The sequence below is a fragment of the Tachysurus vachellii genome, chromosome 2 (assembly GCF_030014155.1).
Source record: "Tachysurus vachellii isolate PV-2020 chromosome 2, HZAU_Pvac_v1, whole genome shotgun sequence".
In the NCBI taxonomy this organism is placed as follows: Eukaryota; Metazoa; Chordata; class Actinopteri; order Siluriformes; family Bagridae; genus Tachysurus; species Tachysurus vachellii.
In genome coordinates this window covers 29865054-29878214 of record NC_083461.1, presented here as the reverse complement: position 1 = coordinate 29878214, position 13161 = coordinate 29865054, and the positions used below count along the sequence as shown (strand labels likewise).

Sequence of the window (13161 nt, the reverse complement as noted above, 5' to 3'; positions counted from 1 at the left end):
AAAGAGAGAGAGACCAAGACTCATGGGCTGAGAGAAAGAGTAAAATGTAAGTAGATAGAGAGCAGAGAGGCAGGCAGGCAGGCAGGCAGGATTAGTGACGGAGGGATAGTTAGACAGAGAGAGAGACTAAAAGGTAACGTAAGGGAAAAGAGAGAGAGAAATAAAGAGATGAGCATGAAAACGTCTAGGAGCATCAGCTTATCGCCTCGTTCCAAAGAGACGCTTCCATCTGTGACTCTGTCAGCATGATCATGAGGAGGGTTTGATGCCCTGGTGCACTGTTCCACAAATCTTACAGCCATTACAACCATATAGAGAAGTGGCCCATGTGTGTCAGTTTCCCAATAGGGGGCGTGGCTTCTTTGTGCCAGTCTTAGAGGAGGAGGCGTGGCTTTTTGTGTGTCAGTCTTAGAGAAGGAGGCGTGGCTTTTTGTGTGTCAGTCTTAGAGAAGGAGGCGTGGCTTTTTGTGTGTCAGTCTTAGAGAAGGAGGCATGGCATCTGTGTGTCAGTCTTAGAGAAGGAGGCATGGCATCTGTGTGTCAGTCTTAGAGAAGGAGGTGTGGCTTTTGCGTGTGAGTCTTAAAGAAGGAGGCATAGCTTCTGTGTGTCGGTCTTAGAAAAGGAGGCGTGGCTTTTTGCGTGTCAGTCTTAGAGAAAAAGTTATAGCTTCTGTGTGCTGGTCTCAGAGAAGGAAGTGGGGATTTGTTTGTCAGATTCGGAGAAGGAGGCGTAGCTTTTGGTTGTCAGTCTCAGAGAAGGAGGCATGCTCTATGTACCTGTCAGTCCCATATAGGAGGCCTCACCTCCAGAAGAAATAAGTGAAGAAGTAAAGAACAAGCTCTGGATATTATCCTCAGAGTTTTCATACTTTATCATGAGTTAGGGCTAAAAAGTTCTGCCATTAACCACCAGTGTTAAGATAATGTGAACCCCTCGAGGCGTTTTATTAGCGTCATTTTAGTAATTCAGCCAGCGTCTGACCGCTACGCCGCCCCGAGCACTGTGTGTGCAGGTGTGTGGCCTGTGAAGGTGGATTTGGGAAATAAAGCAGCAAATGAAGAGCTGATTGCTGCTGCGACACTCAGCATAATCTCTGGCATCAGAGCTGCTTTACCATTTATCAAATAAAACATGGAAATTAATTACAAAACCCCAGACTTAGAGAGGACACAAGGTTCAGCTAGGAGAGGAGGATATCATCACTCTCTCTCACACACACACACACACACACACACACACACACACATTTGTTGTATTGTGTTTCTTGTTTTTTATTTGTCACTTTTTTATTTCTCTACCTTTCTCATTGTCTTATTTTCTCTTGTTTTTCATTCTTTCTGTCTTTTTGTCACTCTCTCTCTCTCTCTCATATTATTTTACTTTATTCTTATCTGTACACTTTATCTTTCTTATCCTCTCATTCACTTGCTCACTTTCTCTCTCATTCTCTCTTCCTTCTTCTTTCTCTCTTTAACATTCTCCCATCATCCTTTCTTGAATTGCTCTCTCTCTCTCTCTCTCTCTCTCTCTCTCTCTCTCTCTCTCTCTCTCTCTCTCTCTCTCTCACTCACTCACTGATTTCCTCTCATTTCCTCTTCTTAGTTTCTCCCATTTTCTCTTTCATTGTCTCACTTTTGCTCTTTTTCTCTCTCTGTGTTTTGCTGGATGTTCTGTCATTTCTCCCTTCTCCCCCTCTATCCTTTCTCCCCATCTCTCCCTTCTCCCCCTCTCCCTCTCTGCATGAGAATAATTTGCGGCATATATATTCGGGAGCCGAACCCTTACACTCCTTGTCAGCTCTGATGCATTGAGATCATTAATGAAGGGACACAATTTCAGCACTCACGCTCCCCGAGCCCGAGGCCAGCAGAGGTGAGACGCAATTCAGCCTGTCGCTGGAAACACTCTGTCTGCACTGCACAGGCCCAGCAATTTGCACAAATTAATGCCACGATCGCTCAGAATTAGCATCTTAGCTCTGAAACTGTGGGCGTTCAAAGAGTAGGAGTTGTGAGAACTAATTTCAGGAACAGATTTCAGAGAAGGAATGTGTAATATTTGTGTGTGGGTGTGTGTGTGTGTGTGTGTGTGTGTGTGTTCTATCCATTTCTTCTTTTATTCATGCACCTGAAGCCACACCCCCTTTAGAGTGTGTGTGTTTCTTAACTATTATTATTATTATTATTGTTATTATTATTATTATTATTATTATTATGTTAGTCCCAATTTACAATTTTATGCACTATTTTTATTATTCAGTAGTGTGTTCCCATTGATTGAAAAACTTAGTGATGAAGATACATTACTTTTAATTAGCTGTGTTTTAATTAGCAGGGATTTTATTGTTAACCTCAAATTTTCTTCACGTCGATCAGATCACTGGATCAGACATCTTCATACGACATGAAACGTAAATATACAAGGATACAATACTTTATTCAAAAAATATTAATCGTAGGCAAATTTAGGTATAACAGGAATAAAACACTTTGTCCATTCATTCCTTGTGTAACTAATTCGTATAAGTTGAAGAAAGACTTTATGTTCTCTATATCAGCCCGGATCTACATCCTAATCCCTTACGGCTGTTCCTGCCAAGGTTAAAGGTCGTCTAGTTTGGTCCTGTGGAACGTAAAGCATCCAAACCTTAGGAGACACGTGACCCGCCTCTAAATCGGCGTGAAATCGCAGCATGGCTGAATGGGCTGACGAGGCGTCAGTGAAGAATCTGTCTCCATCGTGTCTGTCGCTCCGTCTTGTCCTGTCCTGCTTCTGTTGTTCAGTCACGTCTGTGTGTCTTAGCCTGAGGACTGGAATAAGGAAACCTTAGCTTGAGCTATGCACAGGCTCTCAAGCTTTTTTTGCAGGAATGTTTGTAAGGGCATGTGTTGTCGTGATTTACTAGCATTTTACACACAGCTATCAGTTTAAATCCAATGACTCAGCTCGATAGACTTATTGGTGGAGTCAATCGATACGCGTTTACACTTAAGCACATAATCGCCTCTGCTAACACGAACGATGAGTGTGATGGCGAGTGGCTAAAGCAGTCCTTCTCCTTCTTTAGACAGATTTACATTATTGCGCGTGTCGGGGGGATTCTTGGCACCATGAAATAGCGCCATCGCGATCCTGAAAAACCTCACACACAGCACAAAGAGCAGAGCTGGAGCATCACACAGCAGCTTACCATCTGTGCACGGCGGCAGTTGGTTATTTAGCCTCATGTGCAGTATATTAGCGTGATTTAGTGTTTATAACAGGTTGGGAGTTGCATCAGATTTTTTTCAGAGCAGAACTTGTACAGAACTTGTGAACATTGATAGTTGCTTATGGAGTTAAAAAAGCAACAGCTCAATTAGATACAATTAAGAGTTGCTTCAACATACCAGCAAATACTTTAATTTAATTAAGAAGAATCTTATGGGAGGCCACGCCTCCTTCCTGAAAGGCCACACCTCTTTCACAGGGACTGAGAGGCACATAGGCCACACCTCCACAGGGACTGAGAGGCTTATAGGCCACACCTCCTTCACTGGGACCGAAAGCCTCATAGGCCACATGTTCTTCACAGGGACTGACAGGATCATAGGCCACACCTCCTTCACAGGAACTGAGAGTCTCATAGGCCACCCCTCCTTCACAGGGACTGAGAGGCTCATAGGCCACACCTCCTTCACAGAGACTGAGAGGCTCATAGGCCACACCTCCTTCACAGGAACTGACAGGATCATAGGCCATACCTTCTTCACAGGGACTGACAAGATCATAGGCCACGCCTCCTTCACAGGGACTGACAGGAACACAGGCCACACCTCCTTCATGGGCACATGCCAAATATACATTTAGCTAGACATATTAAAGACAAACCAAGAGGAGATTTAACACACATGCTTATTAATTCAGAGCTGACAATGTGTGTTAGCAGTTATACCAGTAATAATCTGGCTAATCATAATGCTCATAATAATGCTAAAATCAAACTAGGCTGTAATATCTTATGCTGCTTAATACACCTTTAAATACATGGCTGGGATTTTCCTTTTGCCTTTTTACAATGTATTTCTTAATAAAACTCCACAGACATCTCATAAGATATAAATAGGCTACCGTCCACCGATAAAACATACGGTGGTCAGATCAGCTACCTGTCAGAATATTAAAGATAACCTCCTTATCTAAGATCAAGCAGTGCATGACAAGAAGGATAATGGAAATAAACAGCACAGGCAGAGGGAAAGAGAATAACAGGGAGATCTGGAATAATGAAGAAGCAACCATTGAGTGAAAAATCTCACAGCAAGTAAAACGACGTCATAGTTTTGGCACATAGTCGGAATAACCAGCTGCATTGTTAATCAAGAGCTCTCCTGTTTGGTCGAGTAGCTCTGTTCAAGAGATGACAAAAGTGTAATTAACAATTCGCTATCTCCACTGCCAGGGGAAACATAATTAAATACATCACAGAAACAAGGATGTATGTGGGGATTGAACATCATCCACAAGAGAAGCAGTGTATTCATTCACTCATTACTAAACTTCTGGGACACGTTAGCAGCAGGCACGTAGGCTAAGCCTTTATTATAACATCCTGTGTAGCATTTTGTTGTTAGGAAATGTTGCAGAACTTTACAGTAGCAGGTTGACATTTGGTTTTAAAAGAAGACTTTCCTTCACGGTCAGCGTGGAAAAGCTAGCTACCACAACAGTATAGCAGCCATCTTAACCTCAGTTTCTAATATTTTGTTATTTTGCAGCTATTGCTATAGTGACACAAGCCACATTTTTCTCCTCCTCCTCTGTCTGTTAGTGAGGCAACTTAATATAATCTTAATATTACACATAGCAATTTGCCTTACGTTAGATTTAATTTAGAAAGGACCAACAGTATGACACAGTATATTTTACTTCTCCTCTATTATGCTATAGCATTAGCAAGGCGGCCATCTTTGTTTCAGCATTCCAGTACCAAGCATTGGCATGAAATAATAATGTCATTAAATTAAAATTAAGATTCATTTTATTTATTACTTCTCATTTTTCTCATTCTTGCATTTTAGTTCTCACTACTCTTTCTTCCTCTATTACAATTTTCTCAATTTTGCGGCCTTGTTTCTTTTCTTTTCTTTCTCTCTCTCTCTCTCTCTCTCTCTCTCTCTCTCTCTCTCTGTATGTGTATATATATACACACACGTATATATATATATATATATATATATATATATATATATATATATATATATATATATATATATATATATATATATATATATATATATATATCCTATTGCCACACCTTAGTTTCTGTAGCTAAGATAATTTATAATCTGTAATGTTCTGGTTTTGATATTATTAGCGGTTCAGTGTTATTGAGGCAGCCATGTTTGTTTCATTTCTTAGATAAAATAAATTGAGAAAGAAAGCTAGTGTTGGCTATCAAGGCAGTCATTTTGTTTCACTATATCACATTTATTCCAGTATACTACACTGCATTGTATAATTATTGTATTAGCTTGTTAAATAGAGGAAGAGAGGAAAAGGCCATGTTTTATTTCATTCTGGTAGACATGTTTGTTTTAGTCTTGGCTGTACTCTATGATGTTCCTGCATTAGCAGGAATGTTCTATCACATTAAGATTATCTGGTCAAGGTTAGCTGTGTCCTTATGTTGCCGTGGAACTTTTGGTCATTCATGAGTATGTTGTCATTGCTGTGTTGTTTAGAGAAACAGACTTCATTAAAAAACTACAACAAGAACAAGAACACCAGAAAGGACATGATGTATTAAAGACGGAAACAGCAATTTAAAGTGTTCCTCTGTCACGGTGGAGGTTAGAGGTTACTAAGGCAGACATTTTGGTTTCGGCCATATGGCACTGAGTTAGCAATCCCGCTACGTGACGAGGCAGCACGATTTATCATAAGGACACTGTCATCTTTCACACCCCAGGACCTTGATCATTCTTCCGTTTCCAGGCCAGGACCTTGGAGAAAGTCTGTCTTTAACTCTTATGTTTGCTGGGGTTTTTTTCTATCACACATTTTTCTGCTTTTTCTGCAATAGTGCATGTCTGTTTTCAAGGGTGTCTTTGACCAGAAGCAGCATTAACTGGTGAAATTAAAATATGCAGAGAGAGAGAGAGGGAGAGAGAGAGAGAGAGAGAGAGAGAGAGAGAGAGAGAATGGGGTCATTCATTAACCCTTTGTGGCAGCCGATCATTCGCTCCCTCAGCCGTTTCCCCCTTCATTTGCTCCTGTAATAGGAGATAAACCTCAGATCGATGTTATAAGGCTGCACTGCTTTGGCTTCATCTTCCTCCGTTCAGCTTTGCACGATTGAGGTCGCGCAATCGAGCGATCCTGCACAGCCGTCAAAAAAGCCAACACAGACTACTGTCACACCCCAGAGGAGAGCCGTGTCTTCGAGCCTTTGTGTGGCCAGAAAAGCTCTTATCAAACGGGGGATTGAGGCGAACGCAACTGGGCCTTAAACCTTAAACCTCTTTGGCCCACACTTCACACAAAAGCGGGAAAGCAAGCGGAAAATATAAAACGGATAGGTGTCATACTCGAAGAGTTTCCTGCTATACAGCCACATTGGTAATCCATCAGTTTTTCAGCAAAAGGGATCCTCGGACTGGGCTTCTGTAAGGAGATTGTACCCGCTCAGAAAGGGAAAAAACAGGGCAACGAATGTATCACATCATAGGCACAGGGTTATTTTGGGTAAAGAATAAAAGTCTGACACACACACACACCGGCAAAAATGTTCTGCCTTAGTCCAATATGTGCACTGCTGATATTACAGCCATGATACAGAGGCAGGAAAGTAAACGCAAGATATACGGTTTTGTCTTCAGTGCTACAGCTAAATCCGAAAAGAAAAAAAAAACGAAACCGTTTCGAGTATCGAGTCCGGAGAGATTGCACTTTGATTTACTCAGAGATTTATTTTGTTGTAGACAAAGCTATAGAGATCAGTGCTAATCTCAGTACAATAGCAGACTTTTTCCCCTCATCTCCTAGAAAAATAAGCATGACATGGACTCGTTCAACCAATCAGATCAAGTCAGTAAGTTTAGTGGCTGAGAGATATAACTTCCCATGCCTTCTGCGTTAGCGCAGCGCTAATGAAATGGCCCCAGCAGAGATAACAGAATTAGCTTCCCCTTCCTACTCTCATGAACAGCCTCACTCATTCTCAGCTAAACAAGCACGGCTAAGCTAAACACTCTAAATAGCAAAGTAATCATGTTTGGATGTTAGCCCAGTTCATAGAAAGTCAATTAGCTATATTTAATTAGAAGGTCCTCTCAAGGAGAATATTACATCTTGTGAAGTTAGCTATAAATAAACGGGAGGACACCTCATTAGAAACAAATATAAATAAATAAAAACGTATTTTATGAACCGGCTAAATTAGAGCCTCACTAATGTGTAAAATATGTAGTCGGCTCCTCCGAGCTCATATTACAGATTGCGGTGATTATTACAAATCATATACGTCCATTTAACGACTCCCTCGGTTAGATAAGGAAAGCTAAGGGTCGTTGGTTGAGATATGGAAGTTTGGCAGAACATCTATCTGTTGCCTGATGACCTGAGTGTAGAGGGTAATGCCTGGAAATTATCACTGGAGAAAAGAGTTTTTTTTATATCAGAACCAATCAGCGATTTCTGCTTTTTCGTATGAGCTGTTGCAGTATTAGCTTATTTGCAGTGAGGAAGATGTTCTGTGATTTAATGAGACAGCAAGATTTCAAGTAAAAATGTGGATTTTTTCATTGTGAAACTAGACGTACCCGGCTAATTAACAAATATATAGAATGCTAGAAGAATTTTAGCTCATTATTAGGTTTATTCTGAGGTAAATACTTCTTCAAATTTGTTAGAAAAGGTTTAATGAAAACAAAAACCTCTTTAAATCCTGAAAATAGCATCAAAGAGACCATCAACTAGCCAATATTAGCTAGCTAACGGTCTTCAAATTGAAGCTAGCATGAGAGAGTATGTTTCTAGTCATCATTAGATACTACCTTCTAGTTAAAGCTAGCATCAACGAGAATGTCATCTAGGAGATGTTGTAGCTTAGCGGTTAAAGTGTAAGGTAGTGAGTTTGAATCCCATGTCCACCAAGCTGCCACTGCTGGGCCCCTGAGCAAGGCCCCTAACCCTCAATTGCTCAGTTGTTTAAAAAAAACAAGTTAAAATATAAGTCGCTCTGGATAAGGGTGTCTGCCAAATGCTGTAAATGTAAATCTAGTCAACATCTAATGTAATCTAGGTTGCTAACTAGATTCTAGTTCATGTGAAAGAATTTTTTTAACTTTTAAAACAATATTCCAGTGACAAAGCTGACAGGAATCTAGCCAACATTAATTAGCTAGCTTTCTAGCTTTCTATTCATATTTTTTTTCTTTATATCTACACCAAGATTCATTCAGCCAGCATTAGCTTCCTGCTAGTTAACAAGTCATGTGCTAAGCTAACAATATGATAGCATCTAAATAAGATAAAGCTTACTTATTAACCCTAGTATCTTGTTTTATTGCTGAAAAAGACAAAAAACAGCTCTTTGTTTGATTCATTCCCGCTCGGTTGTCACATTCGCCTTCACATTTATCTCTGTGTCTTTTTCTCTCCTTGCTAAATTTCAGCTCATATTTCTCTTCTCGCCACAGGAAGTGAGTTTGTCGCTCCCCTGAGCAACACTACTTTCGTTTGGTGTCATTTATTTATTCGCTCAGAAGTCAAAACCCGAGCCCGCACTTATTACCGCAACTTCTAACGGAACAGTACGCGATAAAGCCTCCTGCTGCTCAGAATGCGTGTGATATTACTTCATTTATGCATTTTAATGTTTTCGTCAATAACCCTTTTATTTTCAGAGGCCGCTACGCCAAACACCGTGTCATGAACACAAATTAATTAACAGTAATTGGTGGTATTTGCTTAGAATTACGGCTGGAGGAAACGTCGCCGCTGCTGGCTGCCGTGTTCTGGCTGTTAATCAGCAGAAGGTGCTGCAGTGAGCCACACTTTAATTTGCATGGTGATTTATAAATGTAATGGTGATTAATCTTTGTGTGTGTATGTCTGTGTGTGCATATGTGTGAAATACCACAGGCTGTTCATTCAGGTCTCCACAAGTAAATCTAATGATCGAAGTGTTTCACTAAGTGGCCAGCTGTTGGTGACTGTGACTTTGTCGGGTCTTTGAGTTTCCGAGCGCAGACACACCTTCACTCACACGCCTTCACTTACACACCGTCACTCATACACCATCACCAGCATTTCCACAAGTATTTTTAGAAACAAGACATCTTCTGTAGAAGCCCAAAGTCAATCTGAAGTGTTTTTAAACAAACTTTCTGAACAGTTTCTGGAGTAAACAGGAAATTCTACTGGAATTCCAAGGAAAACCAAAGGCACGGAAAAACTTGTTGGTTGCTGATCAGTTGTGATCAACAACCTGTTTGTTGTTGTCATAGTGATAAAACAGCCACACCATATGTACAATCTTTTATTTTTCTTTGTTCACAGAATGAACTCTTTTAGTTTACCAAAGCTTCTTTAGATGGTTCTGGATTAGAGGTTCATAAAGGTATGGGATGCTTGTATTTTTGTCCAAGGTAATAGTGTCAGCTAGGCATGAAACATCAGTGATCCGTGTTAGCCGTGACTTTGCCAAGTCTTTGAGGTTTCTTGTCTACTCGGGTCTCACGCAGAGAAAGTGAAATAGAAGTTTTCCGTAAAATCCTTGCTATTCCTTTCGCGGGGGAAAAGCACAGCATCCACACTGAGGAGCTCTGCAACGCTCTAAATATCACCTGAGGCATTTTGGAGCATCTTGAGAGCGCAAGCTCGCCTTGATTGACATTCCAAACAGCTGGAGGCCGCGGCGTCCTACGGCCAATTAATGTTTCCTCCTGCGTCTTTAACACGGGCGGAAAAACCCGCAGCCCCGGGATTGTCGACGCAAGACTTAAGTCTTCAGAAGAAAACAAGAAGCCCAGAAATCCACAAGTCTAAATGAATTATGTTACATGTTCGCTATGTATTTATTAATTTATGTATGCTAACAACTTGCGGTTCATGCCATCTAATCTTAGAAGTTCAGGCATTTGTGGCTGTGCTGATTAACATAATGAATTACAGATTCACATTACAACGTCTCTGCTACGATCCATACAGCTTTTAGCATGAATGTGAAAAAGTAAATAAATAAAAAATCATCTAACCTGAACGAATCTAAAAGGAAATTAGGATGAAATAAATTAAGTAAACAGACAAATAGTGATATTCCTGAATAAACGTTAGAACCACATCAGTAAGATGCAGAACAGCTTGGGTTTCTGTTCGCTTAAACACGTCCTATCAGCGCTGGCAGATTAAGTGGAAATATTTAGAGGCGATTGCATCGAGCAAGTAGAAGGTCAGAAATTGATTTCTCATAGCAAAACAGTGCGAATGTGCTTTCAGGCTCGTTCCGCACTCCAGTGATACTTTGAGACGCACGTTCATCGATTTCTAACCTGCAAGGATTGTCGTCGGTGTGCTTCGAGTTGCCGGAGGGGCCAAAAGCGGCCTAGTGCTGGTAAATTAGCTGGAATTTGATTCGGACTTTGACCCTGAAGTTGCTATCGACGATTTGGAAGCAAAAACACGCGCGCACACACACACACACACACACACACACACCAAACCTGCAAAAACAATCTGCATAAGAAGATATCAGTCACATTTTTTTAAAATTAAAATAACGATTATTATTTTAAAATTTAGAAATGATTAAATGTACAATAATATGTCAGATTTATGTATCTATTTATTTTTATTTTTATTTTGTATTTTTATTTTTTTTGTAAGAATCTCATCCTTTCACACATACACACATCACGGAGTCTAACCACAACCTCCAGCAAGTCTCAGCTCCCCATAACAGCATTTTACCTGCCATTCCTCTGTATCGAACACAGCATTAAGGTCAGCTCGAGGTTTATAGTTTCCTCTGAAAATACTCCCTGGACCTCTTCAGCTGCTTTGCTCTTTTCCTCTTGCCATTTTATACCACATCCTACCTTCTTTCCTAGGACGTGTGATTGATTCGAAACCTAAGATGCCAATTCAGATCACCTCTGGCTCCTAAAGCAAACGGGCTTCTGAACAACAACAATCTCCAAAAATAAATATACAGATACGATATATTCAATATATTTTTGTTTGAGATTGGAAACTTAATCTGTGTGTCTCTGTAGAAAGTAAACAGTTTGCACAAGACGTTTGTGGCAGAATCTAAGATGGCTGACACGCTTTCCTAAGTTTCTGCAAATCCAAATTGATGAAATCTGAGCTGAGCAAAAAAATCACCCTGAATAAATCTGAGAGATGAACGGAACTGAACGGAATAAACGGTGCGATAATATTTAATAAACCTGATTACATCTCTCACAGAGAGTAAACCAGATGAGTCAGTAGACCGACGGCATTAAAACCGTGTAGATTTATCTCTAATCACACTTCAAAGCAGATCTTTTACGAATTGTGGTGCGACTAGAGACCTGAATAATCTCTGCTACTTCTGCACTTGGAACAATTAAAATTCCACTTTGCTCAGTCAGTTTGTGCAGAACATTTCCCTTCTTGTTTGACTTGGCGTCACTTTATACAGACGTATGACTACAAAGCACAAACCGCACACAGAGTTCAGGAAAAGGCTGCTCGGGTTTACCAAGAGTCAAGTCATTAACACAAAACCGACATGAGCTTTGGTTTGAGCTTCACCTTTGCCATGACCCCTGATCAGCGTCAACACCGATCTGAGAGTCCAGTCTGTCTTGTGTCCGTGGCCGGAGTGCTCTTTGTTGGATCTCCTGCCATTTTACGAAGATTTCCTTTTAACACGATTACAAAAGTAGAGGATTTTTAAAGCAGTTGCTTAAAATGTGAGAGAAAAACAATGAATATCCTCTTACCTGTTAGGGTTCTCCAGTTTTGAGGGAACAGCTGTTCTGTTAGAGAGTGTCTAGTACCTCGTAAGGGAACGGAGAACATTTAACTATTGGAAGAACTTATGAAGAACAACCAAGCCAAACTGAAAACACACCCATGGAGAGCCCTTCATAACCAAACTGAAAACACACTCATGGAGAACCCTTCATAACCAAACTGAAAACATGACCATGGAGAACCCTTCATAACCAAACTGAAATAACTGTGTAAAATGTTCAAGCTCAGAATTTAAGAAGCTTCTGATCTGGAAGGTTGTTCTGATTTTCATCTGGAGATTCCTCTGGTTAATAAAGTGCAAATGTACATGTACGTAGCTCGCTAATCATAATCTCTTACTCTAAATATAGCTAGGCAAGATCTTTCTCTCTCTCTCTGTCTCTCTCTCTCTCTCTCTCTCTCTCGCTCACTCACCCAGCAGTGGGATTGGAGTTCGGCCATGACAGTCGTAGCACAGTGGCATTTTCCACATGATGCTGCTCATGCAAAATTAATGATGGGAACATCTCCAAAACACAGAGAGAGAGTAAGAGAGAGAGAGAGAGAGAGAGAGAGAGAGAGAGAGAGAGAGAGAGAGAGAGAGAGAGAGAGAGAGAGAGAGAGAGAGAGAGAGAGAGAGAGAGAGAGAGAGAGAGAGATTAGAGGAAAAGATTTAATTACCTGTATCAAAACAGAAAGAACGATGCTACAGGTACCCGATCCTCCTGATCACTATTATGACCTATATTTTTGTGTATATGTACATCACCCTGACTACATTTCCTTTAAGCAGATTGTGGGTTGGATGTGAAAGTTTGTGTTTATCTCATGTCAGAGTGTGTGTGTTCTCAGCAGGGTGTGTGTAATGTGGGTTTTTTCCTGCCAGCAATGTTGTCGTCCTCTCTGAGCTCTTTGTCCAAAGCCCTCAGGGCCTGTCAAGAGCTTATCTATGTTAGATTGGGTTTGTTTTGTGTGTGTGTGTGTGTGTGTGTGTGTGTGTGTGTGTGTGTGTGTGTGTGTGTGTGTGTGTGTGTGTGTGTGTGCTACTGTGCATGCACTCGCCTTTAGATGATGTTTGCCGCGCTGCGCCACTTATCTGATTTCACATCTCACAGAACAGAAACAGTGCAACTGTTGAGCACAGAATGACACACACACACACACACACACAC

At 40.7% G+C, this 13161-nt stretch overlaps 1 protein-coding gene across 10 annotated transcripts in view; it reads left to right on the top strand.

The window, feature by feature from the left end:
* Positions 1-13161, top strand: part of LOC132841737 (receptor-type tyrosine-protein phosphatase delta-like) — a 352060-nt gene that overhangs the window by 273460 nt on the left and 65439 nt on the right. The window lies entirely within an intron of this gene.